Here is a 16,657-nt window from a genome sequence, read left to right as displayed (position 1 = left end):
CAGCAAATACAGTTTCTCTTCCTTTCCAATCCTCATAGTTGTAATACACTTCTCTTGATGTTCTATGCTGGACAGAACCCAAAAGGAGCCTGAATAGTGGTCATTTTTGTTTTGTTCCCAATTATAACTGCTTTTTCACATGTCAGCATTAAAAATAATGGTTACCTCTGGGTTTTTTTTTTTTTTTTTTGTTGTTGTTGTTGTTGTTGCTTTTAGTATCATTTTAATTCCTAGTGGTTTTGATGCCCATCATGAGCAGGTGTTAGTTTTGCAATACTGTATAATTTTTTCTGAGTCTACTAAAATGACTGCACTCACACTTTTTGCTTTAATTTACTAATATGAATTATTAGCCAGATCTAACAGAATGAGGTTTCTCTTCTTCTGGAATAGGCGGGTTAAAATTATAATGTGTGTTTCTTGAAAGTCTCATAAAACTTGCTTTAAAACTTTTGATATGTTCTTTGATGAGTTTTATGAGTTATCAGCTTATTTAATGCTTACAGACTTGTTTCTATTTCTTCATGGATGAATTTTAATCTGATAAGCACTTATTTTATCTAAAATTTAAAATTACCTACATAAATTATGTGGTATATCTTATTGTCTTCTTAAACTTGGTCATCTTTTTCATTTGTTATATATTTTATGTCCTTTTGACTTTTTCTCTTGGTTTTTTTACCCAGGGTTCTATTTGTTGTTCTATTGTATATTTTTCTACTTTATTAATATATGCTTCTGTGTCTTTGGTATCTCTTCTGCTACGTATAGATTTACCCTTTATTTCTCTTAGTTTATGAAATTAGATATTTTAATTTTTGTTCTTTTCTCATATAACTCTAAAGGCCATGGATTTCCCTTTATCCCACAAGTTCTAATATGTGGTCTTTCAATTATTTTTGCTGTAAATATTTAAATTTTCATTATGACTTAATTAGTTTGCTCATGAACCATTTAGATTACATTTTTAAAACTCCTCTTATGAAAATTTTTAAATTTACTTCTGTTATTGTCTTTGATCAGTATTTACATTCATAGCAACCCTCTTACAGTTTTTTCTTTTTGCTAAACTTGTCCAACTCAGGTGTCAGCATAAGGCATTTTGATTTTACAGTGGCTGCTTCATGGAAGGAAGTGAAGAATTTTATCACTTCCTGGAACCTCAGCAATGCATTATAGTATATCTTTATCTCAGGTCAAACTGCTTTGTAACCGGGGGCCCCTCAGAAAATCTAGTCCAAAATACTTACATAAATCAGAACTAGAGGTTACTGGAATTGAGAGGAAATTCTTTTTTAATTTTTTAAATTTTGAGACAGGGTCTCACTATGCAGGTCAAGCTGGCCTTGAACTCATTTTGTAGCCCAGGCTGATCTTAAACTCACGGTGATCCTTCTGCCTCAGCCTCTCAAGTGTTGAGATTACAGGTGATGAGCCACCAAGCCTGGCCGATGGGGAAATACTTATATAAAAGAGGGCTATTATGACAAATATAAAAATTGGTTCTAATGACAAATATAATTAAAAATGTCATAAAGTCCTTTTTATAAAATAAACTGTATGCTATGCAAAAGGACCAGAGAAGAACAGCTCTCTAAAAATGGTTGCCAAAATAAAATGCTATGCATATGGGTTAAAATACAGAGTCAAGAAATTATCGCATAAATCAGGAACAAAAGACCAAGATAAAAGGAAAAAAATAAAGAGATCAAATTACTCAATGAATTTGACTGACAGAAGTTCCAGAATGAGAGATCAGCGAAAACCAAACAGAATGAAATTTAAAAAGAAGTTTCCCAGAGCTGAAGGATAGGTGTTTATATTGAAAAGCTGAACCAGATAAACACCAACTAGAAGAAACAGTAAAGTGTACACCTTTGAGATTCTAGAACATGAGAGGTACAGAGAGTAAGTATCTCAACTATTCAGAAGAAGAAAGTTTGTGTCTATGTGAGTCAGGATCAAGGTGAATCTGATATCTCAAAACACTTTAAAGCTACAATAATATTTTCAAACATTTATGAAAATTGTTGGAATGGAAAATAGGTTGGAATTCTATCTTCATTCAAACTGGGTTTATTTAGAATTATGCAGACCCAACCATCGAAAAAACAAAACCAGGGCATCCAGAAAACTGTGGGTTTCATACAGTGAATAACTAAGGGAAAATTTCCTGATAACAAAGTTGCAGGTCTGGAGAATACATAGCTCATATTCAAAAAGGAAGACAAAAGTGAGATACTCACAGAAAAACAATGTTTAACAAATATACTGAGAATAAAATATATTACCATAAAGAAGACACTGCAGGAATAAAAGAAAAACATTTAAAACAACAGAATATTCCAGGAAAAGGGGGGAAAAGCCACACAAGGAAAGAAAAAGAATAATAACAGATAATTAGGTGAAATTCTATTAAAGCCTATAGTTTAGTTACTGAAACACCACCAACGTTAGTCCAGGCTTCCTGACCATGGTGCTGTGTTATGTGAAATTCCGACATTGGGACAATAAACATGAAATAAAAATCACAGGAGGCCACTGTTTTGGGCTAAGCTCCAGCACAGAGCAGGTTAAAATTCACTCAAGTTCAAACTAAACAGTTATCTGGCCTCCAGGAGAGATCATAATTACGGAGACAACAGCCAAATTTCCACAAGAGGCCAGTTTCAACCTGCAAGATAAACAAGTTCTTAATCCTCTTGCAAAAGGTGATCAATCTGGAGTTAAGCCATCAGTTATATCTCTACTTGCTCTGTCTGTTCTCCGCCTTGCAAGGAAAATAACCTTCAAATGACCAATCTGCTTCTTGTTGTTTCTGCTTTCTTTGAAACTTTTCTGTTTCTTAAACCAACCTCTTCTACCGGACTCATCAGAGCACTTTATTTTACTTTAACAGAAGGACTCTAGAATCAAAAGGAAAGCCATTAAGGGTTTTGTTTTGGTTTTTACAATAGCTGGGTGTGGAACTGCACAACTTAAGTTTCATGGTCTGAGAGGCTGAGGCAGGAGAACAGCAAGTTCATACCTAGCCTAGCAACCTAGTGACTTGTGTGAGACCTGTTTTCTTACTAAGGTCTAAAATTAGTTCAATACAAAAGTTCAAAATAAAAACAAAACATTTTTACTTATCCAAAACACTTTTCCCTTCTTTTACAAGTATGTTTTAGCAAGGGAAATTTTCACCTCAAGAAATGACTGCAAGTATTAGGATATGAAGGAAATATTAGTTGTTCCTCAAATTGTTAACACACGTGTCATTTTTAGTACAATTTATTAAGAAAGAAACGTAATCCCCACTTAAATGCTGTCAAAAGTCTTGCAAATTCTCACCATAACAAACCTCTGCTGTCTTGCTGTCAGCATCTTTCCTGTTTCTCCTTGGAAAGCAACTCAGATGTTCTGTATCTAAGCTGGTATAGATCTTGTCTTTAGTAGCGGTCATGTCTAATTTATAATAAGCCGCCAATTATATCTCCTGCTTAACACCCATATGCTTGCCAAAAAAGCAATAAAATTGACAGCATGGCACTTTTTCCAACAGGCTGGAGTAATTTATTTCAAATGCTTGCAAGCCGAATTTGTGACAAACCTTAATAGGTGGAAACGAGTAGAAATTTATCTCTTGTGTTGTGATGGTATCGTAAAATGGATTCCAATCATATTAGGGCCAGGCAAGCTGAGCCTCTTTAATTCCATGAAGAAACAAAATAGCATTGCACGGCTGCCTTATACTGCAAAGGTCATGAACAATGCTTAAACTGGAACAGAGGTGGCCTGGTCAGGAAGGAAGCAACGGGGGATGCAAGCTGTCACTTTAGAGGTCACTGAAAGAGCCATGATTTGCATATGAATAACAAAATATAACATTAAATGCATTTTCAACACAGTATATGCTGCTATCGCACCAGGGTGTTTTGCAAGCTCTTCAAAATAAGAACGTTTTTTGTTGCTAACTGCATGGAAATGTCTTTTTCTCCCAGGGTGAAACTATACACCCTCAGGTCCTGCACAGTCTACCTAAAACTTAAAACACATTTGGCAATAACTTTGGTTGGTCTACGATGTCTCAAAGCCCCCAAAAGAAGGCAAACATTGTTGACTACAAAATATCCATCATTCACAGCGTAATTGCCATGAATCAACAGGCTATTCTGTTAAATGTTAAAATTCTCCTTGCCTTTCATTTCTAATTACAGTTCCTACCCTGGGGATTTACAAATTTTACTCATTGGAGTTTTGGTTCCCCTTAAGTACAAAACAGTACAAATTGCAGAGCCATGGTGTTTCATGCTGTCAATGACCTTCTCCCCAAACCCAGTTAACACCTGTGAGCCAATGGGACAGGTTTTAATAAATCTGCAGAACAATTCAGTTAATGCTGAATTCTAAGGATTATTTGCAACTTAATTGTACTTGTTTTTCCTCCAGCCCAATCAATAGCTCCTTGGACCCTGCTTGTTAAAAGCCAATTGCTAAATACTTGGCAATTGCCCTGTCCGCAGGGAAAACAAAACAAAACAATACAAAAAAAGCTACTAATTGTGAGGGTGAAACTCTGGGTCAGTGAGCATACAAGCCTGTTCCCAGTTAGCCCAATTTTGTTAAGTAACCTCTGGCTGATGGGGAAGCCAGCGTTCAGGGACTTTCTGGGATAGCTAGAATAGATGTCCAGTAAGACCTTTGTGAAATCTAACGAGGGAAACCTGGGGGAGCAGGAACACAGCAGGGAAACAGACATTCTATGCATCTCACTAGACCCAGAAAAGATCCTTCGTGGATGGGGGTGTGTGGGGGGTCTCCACTGTAAACTCTTCATAGGTTTAAGTAACACCACTGGACCGCACCTTGAGCTCCAGAAGTTTCTAATTATCCCTTCAAGATGACTTGTTCTTTCCTCTCTGCTCAGACTCTGTCTCCATATTTTCTGCACCTCAATAGACAATTTGATTTCAACAGCTCCCCAACATGGTCAGCCCATGTAATGCTTGGACCAACAAGGAGTCTGTCAACACTCAAGCCACTGTCTTGAGGTTCACGTCCAACACATTCTGAGTGCATGATTTGGAGCTGTACGCTCAAAGTTCACCTATATGTTCTCAGCTATCCTATACCACCCAAGAGATAACATAATTTTGTTTAAAATAGCCATTAAAATAGTGAAAAGAATGACATTGGTTTTTATAATTTTGCTGGTCTCTGGGAAACCTGATTAAATAGTGTAGGTAACTAGTTTTAGTTACTTGTCTAACTAAATTCTAAAGGTTACTTGTCTCCTAATTCTAAAGGTCACCTACATAAGCAATATACATATATTTCTTGTTTAACAACCTACTCATTTAACAACTGTCTGGACTTACTGTCCACTGCTCAGAATTACCACTCATCTTTTTTTTTTTTTTTTTTTTTTTTGCACAGCTCTGTACATCTTGTTTATAGAGAGCCTCAATGTGTTTTGTACAGTATACCTTGAATGTACATACTATACTTTCTGCTGATTGTTCTGTTCAGTACTGTAGTTTCATGTTCTGTTATGTATTACAGCACTGCATGTAACAACTATGCAAATAAAAAGTCATCAAATTGGAGTTTCCTTTGACCATTTCTTTGTTTTGAATATTGTAATGCATATACTATATAAAATTCATTTCAGAATCAATTCATTTAATGACCTAGTTAAAGGAATAGGACTCAGTCATTAAGCAAGGAAAGATCTGAACTCCCATTAGCTTTGTGGAAGGTAATACCTCTGACTTCAGTTGTTTTTTCAAAATTTCGACACAGTTTTTGTCTATCTCAAAGTGGTGGAAACTCCTGTCTCTATGCATAGCCCCACCCAAACATCTGATGGGGACCTTCTAATGTCACAGGGCCAAAAACTACCATCAGAGTATGTGAATGCTGTCGTTTTCTGATATGATGATGAATCTTGACTGTCAAGTTGATTGGTTTAAGGGAATAACAAAGCACACTTCTGAGCCCATCTATCTGGGTGGGATGCGGGGGTTATATTTGTCCCTTGGCCTTTTGGAGCTTTTTGGAATTCACTCTGCTTCCTGGTGGCCATGACTTGAACAGCTTTCCTTTCTGCCATGATGTCTCTGCCTTAAAGGTAGCTGACCACTCCCTGAAACCATGAGCCCAAAGTAACCTCTTCTCCTTTAAATTGTGGGTATCAAGATTCCATTTCAACAACAGGAAAGCTGACCGCCTGCATCTATCTGTACATGCAGTCCTTGAAGAGTCATGAAGTTTGACGACACATATGCAGGCCACCTATTACTTCACTTTTCCCCATGCCTTAGACCCCCTTGCTTCTTTATCTTATAGAATCTCCTACCTCCTATCCTTAGAAGGCAGACTTTAGACTTATGTCTCCATCTCCTCATATTTAGCTGCTTCATGAATATATCATTTTTTGCAATACACATCATTTAAGCGAGTGGCATTCCATGCAGTGAGCAAAACAGGCCTAGTTCAGTAACATCTTTAGCTTCTAGCTTAGCAGAAGGCAGTTATATTTTAACATCTACCTCTGCATTCTATTTGCTGAAGTATATTGTGATGCCTGAATGTCTAGGCCATAGAGATATGCAACTGGTAAAGGAAGGAATATTTTAATCATCTCTCCAGATAATTAAAAACATTTTTCTTTGATACGATAAAAAACTGTACAAGTACTACTGTAAAGCCATTTTCAATGTGAAATCAGTATGAATGAACTTTTTGTATTCCGATATATCAGAATTGGTTGGTCTGTCTTCCACTTGAATGGATATTTTCACATGAAGTATTTTGTGATGCCACAAATTAATTATTTGGAAACTATTGGTTTTCTGAGTTCGGAATTTCTTCCAAATGTTGACACATTTCATTTTACAGTATCAAAAAGTTCCTTACCATGCCCATTGATCTCATTAGATATGTATGGACACTAGTGTGCTTTTGGATTCATGGTGGATCATACAAATTTTGTAAATTTCTCTTTGTGTTTGAAAGCTTAGTTTTATCCTTGGCAAAAACCACATCAATGGCTTCCTTGTAGTTGTGGGATCTCTTTCTTCCATTTTAGAGAAAATGTCTACTACGTTCTCAAGTCTGGATAACCATGGTTAATTCCTTGCTCACTCTTTCAAGTAAAAATGGTGTTCCATAAAGAGTGTGGCTACTTTAGCTCACAAACTCATACAAAGCCTTTCTTCAGATTTGGACCCATCACACACTGTATGGGCAAAAAAAGCTTTACGTGTACTTCCCATTTGCTTATGCAGAATAATAAAAAAAGATATACTTTCACAGGTGGAAATTTAATAAAAAATAATTTTTAATGCTTTATCAAGAATATTCTTAGTATGACTTCTCAATGGGAGTGCTTGCTAATAATGAATATAATGAATATTTGCTCTTGCCTTAATGTGTGCTAAATTCCCAGCAAGCCTAGCTAATCTTGCTTTTGGGCCTTCGTGGAAAACATCAACACAGAAAATGGCACATGTCATATTTTGTTTCATAGATGTCCCTTGGAAATTCCAAGGAGTTTGCAGACCACCCCCAACGGCTTATTAAAATCAGTTTGTGAAAAATGGCTTTCTATTCAAACACCAACCAGAAATGCTTTTATGGGGCTGGGTTAACAGCTTAACTGGCCCACGTGCTTTAGAGGGCAGAAGGGGTGGTGCTATCCTCCACCCAACCCATATTCAAAGTGGCTTGGTTTACTTATTTATTAGTTAAAAAAATTTTTGGTACAGGGAATCAAACTCAGGACCTTGCGCTTGCCAGGCAGGAACTTAGGCCACTGAGCTATATCCCCAGCCTGGTTTTATTTTTAATAAAAAGATAATTGGATATTGCATGGAAAAGATAACCTTCTCCCACACTGCACTTATCAAGCATATTGTTCTATAGCCTTTATCTAGAAGCCAGGAGCTTGTGCACTGTGCATGCTCGGCAGTGCTACGCATCTGAGCTACATCCTGTTATCTACATTTTCCAAATCTCTTCACATGGTGATATCAACCCCATACACCAAGTCCCAGTGTCCTTATTAAAGAAGTTATGATATTATCTCACCCAACGAGGTCCTCTGAGAATAGGGATTATTTCATTTTTCCAGATGAGAATGCTTATAGTAGATAATTATTCACCTAAGATTACAAATGCAGCAACTAGGGGAGCTTGGATTCCCCTCTCTCTTTTTAAATTTTTAAAATTTATTTTTAAATGACACATGACAATACAGTGTGATTTTTCACACATATACAACGTGTAATGATCAGGTCAGGGTAACGGGAACACCCACATATTGATAATTTCTGTGTGGATTTCCACACTGAACAACATCTCCATTGACTGTATTCTGAGTCAGGGCTCTCCACTTGTCCTGGCTGATCTTGAACTTCCTATCTTCTTGTCTCAGCCTCTTGAGGAGCTGTGATTATAGGTGTGCATCACCAGCCCTGGTTCTTCTCTTTCTTTTAACATCATGTTTTGCAAAAGTGGTAAATGAGAAGGGAGGAAAATTTTGTGAGTGGGCTGCACTTGCTGTGGGATACACTAAGCCAGGTCCATGCAATGACCAGCAATATCAGCTTCGCCTGGAATGCTGTAGAAATGAACATTTATTGGCCCTAAGACATTCCAAGTACGGCTTCCGAAGGGTTGAAGAACAGGGTCTAAAACATGAGTTCTAACCAGACTCTCAAGAGATCCTGGGGCGCACTGAACTGTGGGAAGAAGTGGGTGAATAAACTAGGATCATTGCCGCTACAATCAGCATTATCTCCTTTTCTCTTGAGCCTGTATTTTATCCTCATTAACTCAGCCTCACTATGTAATTAGATGTATGAGCAGGATTGAAGCATCAAGCTTATCTTGTGTTCGTTCAAATTACAGCTGCACAGTAAATTACTTGTTGATTGATCAGCTGGGTTTCCTAGAGAAAGGATTTCCTGAAACTGATAATCACACAGTTTGATAAAGGCAACTCTGCTAAAGCAACAGCCAAATGTGCTGGCTCACAAAGCAGGAATTAGAGAACCCGATGGATGAGGATACCAGGACTGTGGACTGGGAGAAGCATCGCTGAATAAATATAATATGTATCAACTGGTGCTAGAGTATGGAGATAGAATTTTGGAGGTGGGTAGGAAGCTGTAAAAGAATTTTTGTCCTTCAGTCCCTTACCATAGGTACACTGTTTACCAAATACTGGGAATTAACTACTCACACAAGGAGTGTCTGTTGGTGAGGTATTTGAGGCCAATAATCCTGTTTGGCAAATATGACAAAAAGTGATTACCATTAAAGGAGATGCTTTTCTTAAATTGTATTTCCTTGTGATTATCCACTTCTTCATTTAAACCTATGACTAGCAATGTTCAAGTTTCCCTGTCTGTATTTTGTTTGCAGTCCTACGATGGAACCCAGGGCTTTGTGCACACTAGGTGAACATTCTACCACTGAGGTACATTCCCAGCCCTTTCCATTTTCTTTGGTGCTTCATCTCCAAAGGTGCCTACGTCCATAAAACGTGTATTAAAGGTAAGTTTCTAAGGCTTGTTAATCTGCCTTTCAGTATGGGAGCCTGAGCCATGAACTTAATAATGAGGAAGGGTATGATATTGTTTTTTCTCCCTTATGGGATATGAGACATACAAGGGAGACAGACAGACAGACAGACAGACAGACAGACAGACAGACAGAAAGAGATACCTTGCTTTACAAACCTGATGCTTTCCATGATTCTGGTTGAAAACTCAATTGGACAAGAACCAAATCAAATTCAGTGGTTAGGATCAATGTTGCCCTTCTGGGGAAATTTGATTCTTTCTTCTTTCTTTTCTTCTTGTAGTTTTATGACTATGGTCCTTTATGAATCCCTCACCGTCAGGATTTCGAGTCTACACTCAGTATTTCCTTGACCGAGTGTTCCTGAGCATTGTACAGTGGAACAGAACGGAATGAGTCTAGTCTGTGACACTGCGTTAGCCACCTTTTCTCTTTCATCATCATCCATGAGGGTTAGGAATGACGGAGATTTTCACTGAGGCGGGCCAGAGTTTTCAGGTGTGTATTTCGGCACTTCTTGCAATTGAAACATATATGCAAAAGCTATCAACTACCCAGGTAAAGAGAAAACTGCAAAATGTACGTAAGCATTCGCTGCTGTGGTTGAAACAGCTATTGCTATCTTACTGGGTCTGAATTTTAGTTGACAAATTCTTTCTGATGTCTGCTTCGAAATTCTTAAAAGATCAAAGAGTCCTATATGACAGAAGGTAAAAGGGTACACACACACACAGGTAGAGCTTCTCAATCAGGAGAGAGTTTCCATAGGAAATAGGAATCTCATCCTTGTTCCCTGGAAGAAAGCTGCATCCCACAGTCCTGTCACGAGTGGCATTGACAGAGCAGTCTGCGTCACTAGAGAAGTTCCAGAGGACATTCCTGTTGGTCACTCACAATTCACTCAGCAGCTCTTACCGAGCACCTAGCGTGGGCCTGGATATCTGGACCGAGCAGACAGGGAGGCCGCAGTTTACAGGTTCCTCAGAGGGGCAAATACTGTGTCATCGGAAGAGGAGACACATGCGTGTGAACAGAAGGAAGTTCTTGGAAAACAGAACAGTATGCTGAACAGTGCTGATGATGGTGCCTGACGTCAGCTGGAGGATGCCTGAGCAAGTAACATTTAGAAGCAACACTCTGAGGTCATGTGCTGAGGTCAAGGAGCGGGAAGGACAAAGCACAGGAAAGGTGGGGTGTCTGCAGCTGCTGAGCCAGGGTGGAGGCAGGGGTGTGAAGGTTTGTAGGCAGGGCAAGGTCACAAGGGGTCCCACAGGATAAGTAGCATGCTGGACTTGAAAATCAAGTGTCGTAGAGAGGGAACAAACATGACAATGCTTCCCCAGTCATACGATTGCCATGGACACACTTCTGAGACATGATCACAGGCTCTCCAAGTGGACACAGGAAGACAACAGGAGGTTATTTTGATGGACCAGCCAAGAAGCATTAGTGGTTGGCTTGGGAAATACTCACTGGAACTATAGAAAACTGAACATAATTTAAGATCAAAAGGACAATGAGTGATCAAAGGTGATAGGTGGTGTGTGGGGAAGTGTTAAAATCAGTATTGATTTACCTCAGTGAGTATGGACAGAAGCCTTTTTTATGGAAGGAGGAAACACAGAAGGCTCAGAGGGAAGGGAGTGGACTGTGACTGGCTCTGGCTATACTGATTGTGAGGTCCTCGCAAGGCAGAATGGAGGTGTCAGATACGTATCTAGTGCTTAGAAGAGAATGCAGAAGGAGATGTAAGTGTGGGTTTTGTCAGCTGGCAGATGATTCCTACTATGATTTAAATATGATGTGTCCCCAAAACCTCACATGAAATGAGGGTTTGATTCTCAAAGCAACAGTGTTCAGAAGTGGGACCTGGATAGCTGATCATGTCAGGAGAGTGCTAACGTCATCAGCGGGTTAACCCATTGATCCATTAACCCACTGACGGGTTCATGGCAGAGTGCACTGTTAGGAGGTGGGGACCAGTAGGAGGAAGCAGGTCACTGGGAGTGTGACTTTGAAGGATGTACATTGTCCCAGGTCCCTCTTCTCTCCCTAGCTCTTTCTCTCAGCTTCCTGGTTACCATGAAGTGAGCAGCCTTCGTCTGCCTCTCTTCTGCCATATTTGTGCCCTAACACTAGCTACCTATGGACTTAATCCTCTAAACTCCGAGGCAAAATACAAATTTTTCCTCCTTTGTATATGTCAGGTATTTTGGCCCAGCAATGTCAAGCTGACTAACGTAATCTACAAAGTCAGGTATGTATTGAAAATCTTCCATAAAGGAAGTCCTGGGATGAAGGGGCCAGGCCAAGCCCACCGGGAGGCTAACAGGTAGAGGTCAGGAGAGGTAGACGAGAGGAAACGGACGGAGAAGGAAAGGGGAGAGAAGGAAGCAAGACAGAGGCCAAGAGGAGAGGACACAGGACAGGAGAGGAACTGGCCGAGTGCGAAAGGTCTTCATGAGTTAGCTCAGAGGAAGACTTTGAAGTAGCACCACGGAGGGTGTGGAGCCATGGACCAGCAGCTTCAATAAAGGAGTGAGTGGCTGGAGAAGTTCAGCTGTGAGAGATGTGGCCTTGGCATGTGGAGGTGAGTGCAAGGTCAGAGAAGGATTCTGTCAGATGGGAGAAGCCGTGTGCTTGACTGGGGAGTGCAAAGGTTCAGTTATGAGTGAAAACTAAAAACCAGGACAGAGAGGAGACGGTGTGGGATTCGGAGTAGGTGAGCAGGGTGCAGACTGCTCTGGAAACCATCGAGGGACGCTCGAGTGTCATGGGAGGACTGACACAGAGAGCAGCTGGGTCAGACAGCGGGAAGCTGGGCAACTGCTGGCGGGGTACTGCTGTGCTCTGCGTTAGGTTTATAAGGTATGATCGCACAGGGCGGGTGGGAGGGACTGAGGGCAGGGAAGGAGGGAGGAAAGGGACACCAGTCCTGAACTCTCTCAAGAAGCAGCAACAAGCCCACCAAGCTGCTCAGTGGACAGCAGAGCTTTGTGCTGTGGAGGACAGGGAATCTGGCTATTCACTACTCGGTCCCCATCTGGACACGTAGCTGGGGCTGGCGGACATTCTTCAACATGAACTGTTTCCTTGTCAAAGGGTTGTGTAAGGTTTCAAAGTACTGTCACTTCCTCCCTCTAACAACAGAAACAGTAGCATCTAGAGTACTACCACCGATATGCATTTTAAGTATAGACTATAAATAAATTATCCCAGTGAATTATTTTATAGTTCAGTCCCTCCTTTATAACGTGAGTGGTGGCCCTGGGCATGAGACTTGGATGGAAAAGTGGAGCTCGGGAGATCCAGGCATGGATTAACTTGCATAATCTTTTTTCAGAAATAAATCCACCTTTCATAACTACAACATTTTCCATTGTACACAGAAAACACAAAGAGATTTTAGAGGCTGTTTGGAAGTTCAGCGCCCTTATCCCTGAGCGAAAACACCGACAGAGCACCCAAGGGAATAAAGAGCCCCAGGCTGCAATTATGTGAGTCACAAAGAGTTAACGTGGTTTCAGAATGAAAGTACAAGGCTGAGTTTGTCAAAACTTGCATCCATAGGCAACCCCGTACCCAATCATTTCCTTCTACTTTATTACGGCGTGGAATAACAGACAGCCTATGTGTTCTCATTTTGAAAAGGATTAATTCTTCCCTCTGCATTTACACTTTTACTATGCTGGGCTGGGACTGTAGCTCAGGGGCAGAGTGTGTGCCTAGCACTAGCGAGGCCTTGGTTTCAGTCCCCAGAATTCCAGGACAAAACCCAAAAAGCAACTTCTGCCATGCCATCTTCTTATCCTGACTTTGTTCCTAGTAGTGAGGATGCAATAAAATCCTTTGTGACACCCAGAGGTCCTGGCTGGTAGCGTGGAGAAACCACAAGTCTCTCAGAAGAACTCACTGCAGGTGCAACTTTATCTTTCCTGGCACCTCTATACACAAGGACGGTCCCCAAGGACAAGGCTTGCAAAACCCACACTTGATAAACAACACGGGCAACTCCAAAAGCAGAATGCTTTAAAACCACACAGAGAACTAACACCACGGGAGCTTCTTCATATGCTTCTGCCCCTTGAGTTCTGTCAAATCCTCGGTCCCTGTGCCTCTTCTTTTCCCTGCTGTGTACAAAGGCATCTCTTAAAAACGTCCAGAGCCTCTCAAATTTAATTGCTGATATTAATCTACACCAACTCTGTCACTGAGATTTTATCTGCTTCCCTGAGAAGCTTCCCGAGTACATTTTCCCCAGGTTAAGAAGGAAAAAGGAAGTGTGTGTTGGAAAGATTTTCATGGTAACCTCCACAGGTTGCCTGAATACATTGGCGGTGCCCTAGCATTAAAAAGTCACAAGTTAACATCCTTTGTGGGGATGACATTTAAACAGAAACAGGCAGCACGAAGGAGAGGAGTGTCATTCCTAGTAGTGATGCTTTCAGAGTCCAGTTATTCGTGCAGGTAGAAGAAATGACACAAAGATCAAGGGAGACCTGCCTTCCGGGTTTCAGAAAGCCCGACTGCTCTGTCTACCTGCTTTCCTATTCTACACGTCTGAACACACAGACCATGAAATGGGATAAGCCGACAGATCAAAATGCAACTCTTCCTTTTGCCGAGTTACCCAGTTAGTTGGGGAAGTCTCTGATCTAACAGGAAACTTCCTTATAATCGACTCGAGCTGATAAAATGCAGGATCAACTGCATTTCCAAGTTAAGTGCAAATTCATATGCCTTTTCCTTCACCTCCATCTCCACCCCCGCCCTGTTCACTTCAGTCTTTGGGTGAACTTCCGGTTATGGGTAGGTTTATTTTCTTAGTCTGCCTGTTCCCGTGCCAAAGTGAAGTCAGGATGTTCCCACCAAAGTTTTTACTGTGATTCAAACTGAGATTATCACACTCAGAAATCCGTTGACAAGGAAAACTCAAGAAGGCCGAGATGAAACCTGTTCCACTTCCTTCCAGTGACCTAGGAATGCCTCACATGACAGTGACCCACACAGAGGGCTGGGAACGGAGAAGATGGCCAGTGACTCACTACTGAAATCATTCACCCAGCAGATCATATGCTCTGTCTTTTCACTGCTTGTAAATTAAAAATCTATCAACTCCACCACTTTTTCCACTGAGCTTTCTCTTTTAAGAGTGAGGTTGCGAAGAGGGAAAGTACCAGTCTGCTCAAGATTGCCAAAAGCCAGGTTTGGTAGCACACACTTCTGCTTCAGCCCGCAGGGAGGCTGAGGCAGGAGGATGAAACATTTGAGCCACACCTAGGCAACTTAGCAAGACCCTATCTAGGGATGTAGCTCAGTGCGAAGGACCTGGGTTCAATCAATCCCTAATATTGGGGGAAAAACACCTAGCCAAAATAAAATCCCAGAAACTATATGGCTTAAACAATATGAACTTATTTCTCACAGTCTGAAAGGTAGGGAGTTCAAGACCAGGTAGGTTCATTCTGAGAGTTCTTCTGGATGTAGACGGCTGCTATCTTGCAGTGTGCCCACCTACCGCCTCTTTGTGCATAGTATGACAGATACAAGAAAAATCTCTACTGTATCTGCTTACAAGGGCACTAATCCTATCAGCTCAGGGCCCCACACTTCCAACCTTCTTTTACCTTTATTTCTTCCTTAATGCTCCCATATTCAAAGGCAGACACACTGAGGACAGGGAGGGTTTCAACATATCCCCAACATGTGAGGGTGGGCAAACAGAGAGAAAGAAGGGGTGAGTGATAAATACAACTGTCATGCAGGTTTGTACTGCTGTAATCAATGTTTACATTGTTTTATACTCTCATCTGTATCAAAAATGTGTAGCATGTTTGTGTCATCACGTAAACGTATCAATTTTATGCTTTCAACTCTTTTATCTCAGTCTCTTTCCTGGGCACCTTTGCTGTTTCCTGCTCTTTTTCTAAACCACAATACTTTAAGCTGCACCACACCCCCTACATCACCACTGTTACAAAATGACAGAGGTATAGGGGAAGCATGACACAGATAAATCTTTTTAAAATGTTTTGGTGGTGAGAAGTGAAACCAGGCCTTTGCACTGAGCCACACTCCAGCCCCCTTTGCACCTTTTGTATCGAGACAGGATCTTACTAAGTCACTAAGTTGCACACGGTGGGCTAGAACTTACTGTCCTCTTGGCTCAGTGCTAGAATGACAGATGTGCGCCACTGTGCCTGGATAAGTCACTTTCACTTTAAAATGGAAAATTTGTTTAGTAATTTTACCATAGAATAAAAATCACACACCCTGTTGGATAATGCTTCTTTGAAATCAGATTCTCTCTAGGAACCATGATTATCTTAACTTTCAGTCCTAGCTTTTGGTCTATGTTTAGTATTTAATTTCTGTTGAACAGAAGAGCCATTCATAAACATAATATTCACAGAAGAACTAGACTGAGGCCCAATATAGAGGATCCAGACTGGAGCACATGTCAGCTGTGTCCTGGAAGGAGCTCCTCTGAGACGGGCTGCTCTGGTGCTCGGTCTCTGGAATGCCTCCTTCGTACAAAGTGCAGAGGGCACAGTGACGAATTAAGCCTGCCTGGAGTGTGGGACACAGCTGCTTCTTGCAGGCCATAGGGCTTAAGGCAGCAAGCTGGCTGGACAGGAAACAGCTGTGACACGGGGAATGCTGACAGCAACGGGCTGCTCAACATTCCTAATACTCTGACAATTCCTGCAGACACAGCCTAGTTAATTCCCAGTTTATGGATTTGGATACACCCAGCATTCTTTTGGCTAAACACAGCTGACCTCTAACATATTTCTAAGTTGTTGCATATAATATAATGTAATATATGATATGATATAATATGAATGCAACATATATATGTATGTATATGTATATGAAACTACATGGCTGGATCAGAAGATGCTCGCTTCCTTCCTTCCTTCTTCCTTTCTTCTTTAACTCATATTAATGCAATAACAAAGTAAGCTCATTAAAAGTTAGGAGCTTTTGACTTCTGGCTTTTCCATAGTTCACAAAACCTAGCAGCAGTTTCCAATGCTGCAATGCCAGTTTCTAATAACCCAGTAGCCGCACACTGCTGTCTGGT

At 40.7% G+C, this 16,657-nt stretch overlaps 2 protein-coding genes across 11 annotated transcripts in view; both read right to left on the bottom strand.

The window, feature by feature from the left end:
- The window catches only part of Phactr1 (phosphatase and actin regulator 1), a 508,872-nt gene that overhangs the window by 155,884 nt on the left and 336,331 nt on the right, over window positions 1-16,657 (bottom strand). The window lies entirely within an intron of this gene.
- LOC134478501 (ER membrane protein complex subunit 5-like) overlaps window positions 1-16,657 on the bottom strand; it is a 95,781-nt gene that overhangs the window by 45,270 nt on the left and 33,854 nt on the right. The window contains exon 1 of the mRNA XM_063259897.1: window positions 1-16,657. This exon is cut by the window's left edge and continues 45,270 nt beyond it; it is cut by the window's right edge and continues 33,854 nt beyond it. The gene's annotated coding sequence lies outside the window, so the exon portion shown is untranslated.

Source organism: Cavia porcellus, unplaced genomic scaffold (assembly GCF_034190915.1).
Source record: "Cavia porcellus strain 051 isolate PalLab524CR breed Dunkin Hartley unplaced genomic scaffold, mCavPor4.1 scaffold_13, whole genome shotgun sequence".
Classification (NCBI taxonomy): domain Eukaryota; kingdom Metazoa; phylum Chordata; class Mammalia; order Rodentia; family Caviidae; genus Cavia; species Cavia porcellus.
The sequence above is the reverse complement of the archived record's forward strand: the minus strand, read 5'-3'. Positions and strand labels throughout refer to the sequence as shown.